This window comes from Ranitomeya imitator, chromosome 2 (genome assembly GCF_032444005.1).
Source record: "Ranitomeya imitator isolate aRanImi1 chromosome 2, aRanImi1.pri, whole genome shotgun sequence".
Taxonomy (NCBI): Eukaryota; Metazoa; Chordata; class Amphibia; order Anura; family Dendrobatidae; genus Ranitomeya; species Ranitomeya imitator.
Genome location: NC_091283.1, coordinates 500054948 through 500067124, shown reverse-complemented (window position 1 = coordinate 500067124; position 12177 = coordinate 500054948).

Genomic DNA, 12177 nt, shown 5'->3' with positions numbered 1-12177 from the left:
TCCATTCCCACCATTGCTACAATATTTATTGCCCAATTCATTAAGATAGGTATTTTGTAAGCCATTCTTAAAGGGGATGTCTACTGCTGGACAACCCAAATTTAATTAATTCAGGACAGCAAATAAAATAAAAACAGTCCAAACTCACATCCTACAGTGGTGCCATTCATAAAATGTTGGCTTCGCTGTTCCCAGAAGGTGGCAAAACTTTCAGCCAATGAGTGGCTGCTTGTCAGCTGCAGCTTTTACTATTTCATCAGAGCGCATACTGTGAAATTGATGACAACAAGTCATGTCACTCTCTGGGAACAACGTCATTTTCATTGACAGGAGTGGTTGTCGTGCCCCCAACACCCGAGGGAGCTGATTAAGAACATTTGGCGTCACTGGTACGAATTTCGGTGACCCAAAAAGGCCATCTGAAATAGCAATGGCAAGGAATAGAGATCATTTCTTAGGGCAAGATGGCTTCATATTAGCGATAAGAATAGACTATTTTTTGCTTGGAGGCAGGATTACAATGACAGGTGACACATCTATACACAGGTGATGATACAAGATTCACTAATCACAATTGGTGATGTTACAGCTGATTAATGACCTTTTTGCATGTCCATTAGATACAATCCAAAAGTTATGGTCAGAGTCTGACCATTGTAGCATTATACCCATGGTGCTCCCTGAAACAACAGGAACTTAAAGGGTCAGGTTATTATTTTTTTTCATTGGATACTAAAAGTATCCTGAAATAGGGCTTAGGAAACCTTTCAGAATATGTAACATTTATTGCTGTGAGTTCAAATAAACCAAATGCTACCAGGACTAAGAATGCTGCAATGTTCGAAACACGTTGTTTTTTTTATTGAGGGTATTCACTTCAACTTTTCACAAAATTTGTATATTTTTGCACTTTTTTAATATTATTATTATTATTATTATTAATTTATATAGCACCATTAATTCCATGGTGCTGTACATGAGAAAGGGGTTGCATACAGGGTTATAGCTATCGATTACAGTAAGCAGGTATACAGTGACAGACTGGTACAGAGGGGAGAGGAAAGTGGGGAAGAGACAGAAGGTAGGGGTGAGGCAGCGGCTCTGGCGATGGCGAGGCGGCAGCTCTGGCGATGGTGAGGCGGCAGAATGGTTATTGCAGGCTGTAGGCTTTCTTGAAGAGATGGGTTTTCAGGTTCCGTCTGAAGGAGCCGAGGGTGGTGGATAGTTAGACGTGTTGTGGCATGGAATTCCAGAGGATGGGGGATATTTGGGATATTTGGGAGAAATCTTGGAGGCGGTTGTGTGAGGAACAAATAAGTGTGGAGGAGAGTAGGAGGTCTTGGGAGGATCGGAGATTACGTGAGGGAACATATTGGGAGATTAGTTCAGAGATATAGGGGGGGCACAGGTTGTGGATGGCTTTGTAGATCAGTGTTAGTAGTTTGAACTGGATTCGTTGGGGAATGGGGAGCCAGTGGAGGGATTTGCAGAGGGGTGAAGCAGGGGAGTAGTGAGGAGAGAGGTGGATTAGCCGGGCAGCAGAGTTGAGGACAGACTGGAGTGGTGCAAGAGAGTTAGCAGGGAGGCCACAGAGGAGGGTGTTGCAGTAGTCGAGGCAGGAGATGATGAGGGCATGTACAAGAGTTTTGGTAGATTGTGGGCTGAGGAAGGAACGGATTCTGGCAATATTTTTGAGTTGGAGGCGACAGGAGGTGGCAAGAGTTTGGACGTGCGGTTTGAAGGACAGGGCAGAGTCAAGAGTTACCCCGAGGCAGCGGATTTCAGGTGCGGGAGAGAGCGTGATGCCATTTACCATAATAGATAGGTCAGGTAGGGGGGATACGTGAAATGGGGGAAAGATGATGAGTTTGGTTTTGTCTACATTGAGTTTTAGGAAGTGAGAGGTGAAGAAGGAGAATATGGCTGACAGACACTTCGGGATTCTGGACAGCAGAGAGGTGACATCTGGGCCAGAGAGGTAGATCTGAGTGTCGTCCGCATACAGGTGGTACTGGAAGCAATGGGACTTTATGAGTTGTCCTAGGCCAAGAGTATAGATGGAAAAAAGTAGGGGCCCTAGGACAGAGCCCTGAGGGACTCTAACAGAGAGAGGGCGGGATGAGGAGGTGGTGTGGGAGTGGGAAACGCTAAATGTGCGGTCGGAAAGGTATGAGGCAATCCAGGACAGGGCAAGGTCTTTGATGCCAAGGGAAGAAAGAATCTGTAGCAGTAGGCAGTGATCGACTGTGTCGAAAGCAGAGGACAGGTCAAGAAGGAGGAGGATGGAGAACTGTCTGTTAGCTTTGACTGTGAGTAAGTCATTAGTAATTTTTGTCAGGGCAGTTTTGGTGGAGTGGTGGGGGCGGAAGCCAGATTGGAGGTTGGCAAGGAGAGAGTTAGATGAGAGGTGGGAGGAAATTTGAGCATGGACGTGCTGCTCAAGGAGTTTTGAAGCAAACGGGAGCAGTAATATGGGGCGGTAGCTGGGCATAGCAGTTGGGTCAAGGTTAGTTTTTTTGAGGATGGGTGTGATGGTGGCATGTTTGAAGGCCGAAGGGAAGGTACCAGAAGATAGCGATAGGTTGAAGAGATGGGTTAGGGCTTGAATGAGCATGTTAGTGACGTTGGGGAGCAGGTGGGAGGGGATGGGGTCAAGTGCACAGGTGGTGAGGTGCGATTTGGAGAAGAGGCGAGTAAGCTCTCCTTCAGTGATGTTGGAGAGGGAGGTTATTAGGGAAGGGCAGAGGTCTGGTATATGGAGTGGTTGGGGCGATGGAACTGTAAAGGTTAGCCTTGTTTGGTCGATCTTGTTTTTGAAGTAGAATAGAATAAATACAATATTAGGTTTATATATACTGGAAGCTGGATCCTTTACCTTTTTTGAATGTTTATTGCGGAACCTTGTGTCTTTTTATTGTAAGCACTGGGGATTTCAGCGGGGTAATTAAGACCACATTTTTTCCATATTGGGTCAGCTACTGAAGCAGCCAGAGAAGAGTAACTCAAATCCTAGATCCAGCATAACTAAATGGAAATCATCTTCTTTGGGTTATGCTCACCTTGAGCTTTGAAACTAACTGTTCTTTTTTGTTTTGCAGATCTCCTGTGGTCTGTGGTTTGTGTATTGGGCAACTCATGTATACAATTTGGATGGCCAAGAATCTTGACTTAGTATCACAAGTTTTGTGTTCCGGAATGTGGAGATATTCTAAGGATTTGTTCATCTATTAAAATCCTAAGTTCTGATATAGGACATTTAGTTCAGCAGAGGTGTACAATCCATAGCAGGATCTTTATTTTCTGTGGATGGAATTATTTCCATTTATGCAATCTCATTTAAAAAGCATGACCTTTCTGATTTAGTGCTCTAGTAAGAAAAATTTCCCTGGGTGACCTAGTTTGGGACAGGGGATGCAGTTAAATAGGTTGTCTACTAGTTTAACATTGATGACCTATTTGCGAGATAGGTCGTCAATGTCCGATTGGTGGAATGCTACTCCCTTTACCCCCGCCGATCAGCTGTTCTCAGAGTTGGCAGCAGGAACTTTTCAGTTACAAAACTGCTTCGTCTACTGATAGTGTCCACGGTCGGGTAAGAGTTCTTTCACACTTCAGTTGTGTGGCGTCAGTTAGGTCCGACATCGTGGCGGATCGACGGATCCGTCAAATTTGTTGCGAAAACGGTTCTAACGGATCCGTTTTTTTTGACGGATCAGCTGCCCTGATCCGTTAAAAAAACAGATCCGTTAGAACTGTTGCGACCGTTTTCACATCCGTTGTAACCGTTTTTTGATGGATCCGTTTTTTAAAAGGGGAGGATTTCAATGTGATTGGCTACTGGAATCTACTGGAAAACTATATATAGTGTGTATTTACACCACATCTTTGAAAGGTTGTAGAGAAAGTGGCAGAAATGGAAGGAGTACTGGCGAACATTGCAAAGATCTATGCGGATTTTACTTTTGAGGCTAATCAGTTGGCAGTCAGCGTTCGAGAGAGGGAGGAAGAAAGACTGCGAATCATGCGGCAGCGGCGGAAGAGAAGGCTGTGGATCCATCCCATAACAGCACAACGCATGACCCGTGGTGTTTATTCCACGCTTTACATCGAACTAAGGGAAAACCCTCAGAAGTTCTTCAATTATGTGAGGATGAGAGCTGAAAATTTCGAAATTTTATTGGGCCAAGTGGAAGAATGTATATGGAGACGAGACACCCAGATGCGCTTCTCCATATCACCAGTGGAGCGTCTCATGGTGACTATTCAGTAAGTAATTTTTTTTTAAATGATTCTCATTCATCAGACTTATAACTGTAATGTTGTTTTTTGAATTTTTTTATTAATTATTGTCTTTTCGTTTTGTTAACAGATTCCTTGCAACTGGAGAGTCGTTCTCATCCCTCCATTTTCAGTTTAGGCTCGGGATATCCACCATCTCAGGGATCATCAGAGATACCTGCCGGGCATTGTGGGAGTGCCTACAAGTGGAATACATTCCAGAGCCATCACAGGAGAGGTGGCTGGAGATTGCCCAAAATTTTCATCAAATTTGCCAGTTCCCAAATTGTGTTGGAGCAGTTGATGGAAAGCACATACGGATCGTCAATCCTTCCGGCTCTGGATCACAGTTTTATAACTATAAAAAGTACTTCTCTATTGTGTTGATGGCCATAGCCGACGCACAATGCAAGTTCATCGCTGTGGATATCGGTGCGTATGGACGCGCAAATGACTCACAAATCTTTAAAAATTCACCAATGGGGCGTCGTTTGTATGGAGAGACATTTGACTTTCCGCCCCCTAGACCTCTCCCTGGAACCACCGGTCCACCATTACCATTTGTTTGTGTTGGAGATGATGCCTTCCAGCTTTCCCCACATTTGCTGAAACCCTTTGGAAGTAGTGGACTGACCCAGAGGAAGAAAATTTACAATGACCGCTTAACTAGAGCACGAAGAGTTGTGGAATGTGCTTTTGGCATCTTAACTGCCAAATGGAGAGTCCTACTGACTGCAATTAAACTGCAGACTGAAACTGTCGATGATGTGGTGAAAGCGTGCGTGGTCCTGCACAATTTTGTTTTATCAAAAGAACAAGTTTCCCTGGAGGATAATGTTTCAGAAAGCACCTTGCGGGATTAACAAAACCCCACTTTTCGCAGTCCAGTAGCAGTCTCCAGAATGCGGGACAGTTTTGCTGACTACTTCATGTCTCCTGCAGGATCAGTTGACTGGCAGTATGAAATGGTGTAAAATTTTTTTGCTTTTTACACTTGTAAAAATACCATTTTTTGTTTGCTTACAAAACCTTTGTACTTTAATGCAGCATAGTATGTTTTGAAATGGTACCCTTTAAACACTGTTTATTGTTGCTATTACCATAACCTTGGTGGCGTTAAAACAGGTTTTTTTAAAAAAAAAAAAGAGAAAGACAATAAAAATGTTTTTCAACCAAAAAAAGTGTATTTCTTTACTTTATAAAAATTTTCATAATTTTGGGTGGAGATAGTAGCGGAGGGGCTGACAGGTTGGACCACGTCGAGAGTGGGAGACAGCACATCACGGACATCACGGGGAGGAACAGAAGTAGAATGGGTGGTGAAAACATGAGTTTGGGCAGAGAGTTGAGGTGCAGATGTGGTGTGTGTGAGGTAGGAAGGTGTGGGTGGGATCGGGAACGGAGAACTTAAAGTGGAAGAATGGAAAGGGGAAGGTAAAAACTGGGAAAGACTAAGGGGGAAGGAACGAATGACGAAGAAGTAGAATGGGCGGGAGGAGGACGGACAGGAGGAGGATGCACAGAAGGATAGACGGTGGCTTGAGAGGGGAAAGGTGTTGAAACATGAAGGGTAGGTGGAGGGGCATGGGACATCGCCTGCGCTAGAGCAGTGTGGCAGCCTTGCATCACATGCATCTGCAGGTCAGAAGTTAGATTTTCCATGTGCCTGAGGACCGACTGAAAAAAACAGTGTCTTGGTGACTGGTTTGCATCTGATTGCATCCTATCCAGACGACTGCTGAGTTCAAGTATGCTTTTGTTAGGCATATTGTAGCCAGCAGTGTACTGCTCACTCAAAAGCTTGATGGCACTGTGAAAGGATGCATTCAGCTGCAAAAAGTCAGGCGCATAGCTCCTTTCCTGACCTCTCTGGCGCTGCCGTCCTGACCACAAAGGTGGTCTAGATGTTGCGGCAGTGGCAGAGGGGTAAAGGGAACTCTAACTCATCACCTGCAGCTTCAAGTGACGAAGTCCGCCCTGCTGCTCCAGCGCTGGTGGATGAGGCTGAGAGATCAAACGAAAGGGAAGGTGCAGAAACAGAGGGGTCGACGTGGTCCCCAGTGGCGGACTCTTGAGGGATCGCTCCAGAGGGGTGCAACTCTGATGCAGGCTCCCGAGTGCTGCAGAAAGTGCTGTTAAAGAAGAAGAAAAAAAAATTAGTATCTGGATATTACAATTGCCCTTGCTGCAAATAAAATTGAAGGTTACACATTTTTACAGTTTGACTGAAAATATGTGGTGTAGAATATTTACCTTCTGCTCAGCAGCGTCGACCGGAAGAACGACAGGGCTCTGGCATGTTTGTATCTGCTCCTGCGTCCTCTAGATCCACTCGGGGCCTGCATCTCCTTATTAAACTCCCTCTTGAAGCGATCCCTGAGTGACCGCCACCGCACAATAATCCTGTTACCTGGAAAGAGAAAGCAAAAATTGGTTACTATACACCACATTAAATCATAACAACAACGAAGAAAAGATGATAAATGACCAAAGAAGTATCATCAAAAATGTATAAACTTTATTCATATTAAAATCCAGCAAGTATATGAAACGTGACACACAGAATGGCGCCACAGGACTAGACCCTGCAGTAAATGCAGCAGGAGGCACGCGCACAGGAATATCAGTCCACAGAGTACAGTGATCACATATTGCCTGACGTGATATAAAAAAAATTTAAATAAACAAGATGAAGAAAATAAGCCTACAAACTCAGCATACATACATAAATACGGCAATACATGGGCAGACCAATTAACGTGGGAGGCGATAACATCAACGGTGACCTAAATAGTACACCGCAGACTACAGACCCAGGAGAGTTAGTAAAATGACAGTGCAGTATAAAGGTAATAGTAAACCTGGGGCTGCCGATATACACATTAAGTCGTAAGTACTACAATACAGCTATACGGCCGATATCGCCACCAAATAATACCCACCGCAATGTGGACTGAAGATCCCGGGAGCGCGCCTCCGCCCCCATCCGCTTAACCACCATATTTTGCAGTGTTAATACATGGTCATCCCATCTACGATCACCGGTGTGCTGGGAGAAGGTAGGATCACCCCCAAACACTTGCTCAAAATGTGAACGCCAGGCTGTTTCCCTGGCCTTGAAGTCCATGCCTATAGAAGAGTCTGTGCAAAACACAGCGAAAGTTAGATACAAATATATATAGACAATTACCATGGTAGCACTAGTAAAAATCAGGAATCTGTACCATTAGTCACAACAGGACCTAAACGGCCTATCATCAAATACATAACAACAACGAAGAAAAGATGATAAATGACCAAAGAAGTATCATCAAAAATGTATAAACTTTATTCATATTAAAATCCAGCAAGTATATGAAACGTGACACACAGAATGGCGCCACAGGACTAGACCCTGCAGTAAATGCAGCAGGAGGCACGCGCACAGGAATATCAGTCCACAGAGTACAGTGATCACATATTGCCTGACGTGATATCAAAAAAAATTAAATAAACAAAATGAAGAAAATAAGCCTACAAACTCAGCATCAAACGAAAGGGAAGGTGCAGAAACAGAGGGGTCGACGTGGTCCCCAGTGGCGGACTCTTGAGGGATCGCTCCAGAGGGGTGCAACTCTGATGCAGGCTCCCGAGTGCTGCAGAAAGTGCTGTTAAAGAAGAAGAAAAAAAATGAGTATCTGTATATTACAATTGCCCTTGCTGCAAATAAAATTGAAGGCTACACATTTTTACAGTTTGACTGAAAATATGTGGTGTAGAATATTTACCTTCTGCTCAGCAGCGTCGACCGGAGGAACGACAGGGCTCTGGCATGTTTGTATCTGCTCCTGCGTCCTCTAGATCCACTCGGGGCCTGCATCTCCTGATTAAACTCCCTCTTGAAGCGATCCCTGAGTGACCGCCACCGCACAATAATCCTGTTACCTGGAAAGAGAAAGCAAAAATTGGTTACTATACACCACATTAAATCATGCTAACATAAGGTTATGAAGTGTTAATACTTACGCGCTAGATCCTGGGCCCCAGCATCGAGTTCCTCCCAATTATCCATAACAGCACTGCACACTTCCTCCCATAGCCGTTGGGTGATTAACTGGTCAGCATGGCGGCGGTCCGACATGTTCCACAGCGGCTCCCGAATTTGTACAGCTTGGATGAGGGTGTCCACATCGATGCCCTCCTCTTCGTCATCTTGTTCGGGAGCACACTGTGAAGCCTAACAAAAAGATAATAAAAAGGGAAAGATTACAACACATGAATTTTACAGTTTACTAAAAACCAAAACAAAAAGGAACTTACTCTTCGGCGACCGCCGCGTTTATCATTCCGACGACTATGGCAGGTGCTTTGAGGAACTCTACGTCGAGCCCCGGATTGTGAAGACTAATAAAAAAAATAAAAAATAAAAAAATAAATTAACCCCTTTCTGCCATTAGACGTACTATTGCGTCCATGTGGGGTGGGCTTTACTTCCCAAGGACGCAATAGTACGTCATATGCGATCGGCAGCGCTCACGGGGGGAGCGCCGCCGATCGCGGCCGGGTGTCAGCTGTTTATCGCAGCTGACATCCGGCACTATGTGCCAGGAGCGGTCACGGACCGCCCCGGCACATTAACCCCCGGCACACCGCGATCAAAGATGATCGCGATGTGCCGGCGGTGCAGGGAAGCACCGCGCAGGGAGGGGGCTCCCTGCGGGCTTCCCTGAGCCCCCCGCAGCAACGCGATGTGATCGCGTTGCTGCGAGGGTCTCACCTCCCTCCCTGCTCCCTCCAGCCCCGGATCCAAGATGGCCGCGGATCCGGGTCCTGCAGGGAGGGAGGTGGCTTCACAGAGCCTGCTCAGAGCAGGCACTGTGAAGGCTGCAGCGCTGCATGTCAGATCAGTGATCTGACAGAGTGCTGTGCAAACTGTCAGATCACTGATCTGTGATGTCCCCCCCTGGGACAAAGTAAAAAAGTAAAAAAAAAAAATTTCAAATGTGTAAAAAAAAATAAAAAAAAATATTCCAAAATAATGAAAAAAAAAATAAAAATATTATTCCCATAAATACATTTCTTTATCTAAATAAAAAAAAAAACAATAAAAGTACACATATTTAGTATCGCTGCGTCCGTAACGGCCCGACCTATAAAACTGGCCCACTAGTTAACCCCTTCAGTAAACACCGTAAGAAAAAAAAAAAAAAAAACGAGGCAAAAAACAACGCTTTATTATCATACCGCCGAACAAAAAGTGGAATAACACGCGATCAAAAAGACAGATATAACTAACCATGGTACCGCTGAAAACGTCATCTTGTCCCGCAAAAAACGAGCTGCCATACAGCATCATCAGCAAAAAAATAAAAAAGTTATAGTCCTGAGAATAAAGCGATGCAAAAATAATTATTCTTTCTATAAAATAGTTTTTATCGTATAAAAGCGGCAAAACATAAAAAAATGATATAAATGAGGTGTCGCTGTAATCGTACTGACCCGAAGAATAAAACTGCTTCATAAATTTTACCAAACGCGGAACGGTATAAACGCCTCCCCCAAAAGAAATTCATGAATAGCTGGTTTTTGGTCATTCTGCCTCACAAAAATCGGAATAAAAAGCGATCAAAAAATGTCACGTGCCCGAAAATGTTACCAATAAAAACATCAACTCGTCCCTCAAAAAACAAGACCTCACATGACTCTGTGGACCAAAATATAGAAAAATTATAGCTCTCAAAATGTGGTAACGCAAAAAATATTTTTTGCAATAAAAAGCGTCTTTCAGTGTGTGACGGCTGCCAATCATAAAAATCCGCTAAAAAACCCGCTATAAAAGTAAATCAAACCCCCCTTCATCACCCCCTTAGTTAGGGAAAAATTAAAAAAATGTATTTATTTCCATTTTCCCATTAGGGCTAGGGCTAGGGTTAGGGCTAGGGTTAGGGCTAGGGTTAGGGCTAGGGTTAGGGCTAGGGTTAGGGCTAGGGTTAGGGTTAGGGCTAGGGTTAGGGTTAGGGCTAGGGTTAGGGCTAGGGTTAGGGTTAGGGCTAGGGTTAGGGCTAGGGTTAGGGCTAGGGCTAGGGTTAGGGCTAGGGTTAGGGCTAGGGTTAGGGCTAGGGTTAGGATTAGGGTTAGGGCTAGGGTTAGGGCTAGGGCTACAGTTTGGGTTGGGGCTAAAGTTACGGTTAGGGTTTAGATTACATTTACGGTTGGGAATAGGGTTGGGATTAGGGTTAGGGGTGTGTCTGGGTTAGAGGTGTGGTTAGGGTTACTGTTGGGATTAGGGTTAGGGATGTGTTTGGATTAGGGTTTCAGTTATAATTGTGGGGTTTCCACTGTTTAGGCACATCAGGGGCTCTCCAAACGCGACATGGCGTCCGATCTCAATTCCAGCCAATTCTGCGTTGAAAAAGTAAAACAGTGCTTCTTCCCTTCCGAGCTCTCCCGTGTGCCCAAACAGGGGTTTACCCCAACATATGGGGTATCAGCGTACTCAGGACAAATAGGACAACAACTTTTGGGGTCCAATTTCTCCTGCTACCCTTGGGAAAATACAAAACTCGGGGCTAAAACATATTTTTTGTGGGAAAAAAAAGATTTTTTATTTTCACGGCTCTGCGTTATAAACTGTAGTGAAACACTTGGGGGTTCAAAGTTCTCACAACACATCTAGATTAGTTCCCTGGGGGGTCTAGTTTCCAATATGGGGTCACTTGTGGGGGGTTTCTACTGTTTAGGTACATTAGGGGTTCTGCAAACGCAATGTGACGTCTGCAGACCATTCCATCTAAGTCTGCATTCCAAATGGCGCTCCTTCCCTTCCGAGCTCTGCCATGCGCTCAAACGTTGGTTTCCCCCAACATACGGGGTATCAGCGTACTCAGGACAAATTGGACAACAACTTTTGGGGTCGAATTTCTCCTCTTACCCTCGGGAAAATACAAAACTGGGGGCTAAAAAATAATTTTGGGGGGAAAGATTTTTTTTTTTAATTTTCACGGCTCTGCGTTACAAACTGTAGTGAAACACTTGGGGGTTCAAAGCTATCACAACACATCTAGATGAGTTCCTTAGGGGGTCTAGTTTCCAAAATGGTGTCACTTGTGGGAGGTTTCTACTGTTTAGGTACATTAGGGGCTCTGCAAATGCAATGTGACACCTGCAGACCATTCCATCTTAGTCCTCATTGCAAATGGAGCTCCTTCCCTTCCGAGCCCTCCCATGCGCCCAAACAGTGGTTCCCCCCCACATATGGGGTATCAGCGCACTCAGGACAAATTGGACAACAAATTGTGGGGTCGAATTTCTCCTGTTACCCTCGGGAAAATACAAAACTGGGGGCTAAAAAATAATTTTTGTGGGAAAAAATTTTTGTTTTATTTTTACGGCTCTCCATTATAAACTTCTGTGAAGCCCTTGGTGGGTCAAAGCGCTCAGCACACATCTAGATAAGTTCCTAAGGGGGTCTACTTTCCAAAATGGTGTCACTTGTGGGGGGTTTCTACTGTTTAGGTACATTAGGGGCTCTGCAAACGCAATGTGACACCTGCAGACCATTCCATCTAAGTCTGCATTCAAATGGCACTCCTTCCCTTCAGAGCCCTCCCATGTGCCCAAACAGTGGTTCCCCCCACATATGGTGTATCATCGCACTCAGGACAAATTGGGCAACAAATTTTGGGGTCCAATTTCTCCTGTTACCCTCAGGAAAATACAAAACTGGGGGCTAAAAAAATAATTTTTGTGGGAAAAAAATTTTGTTTTATTTTTACGGCTCTGCATTATAAACTTCTGTGAAGCACTTGGTGGGTCAAAGTGCTCACCACACCTCTAGATAAGTTCCTTAGGGGGTCTACTTTCCAAAATGGTGTCATTTGTGGGGGGTTTCAATGTTTAGGCACATCAGTGGCTCTTCAA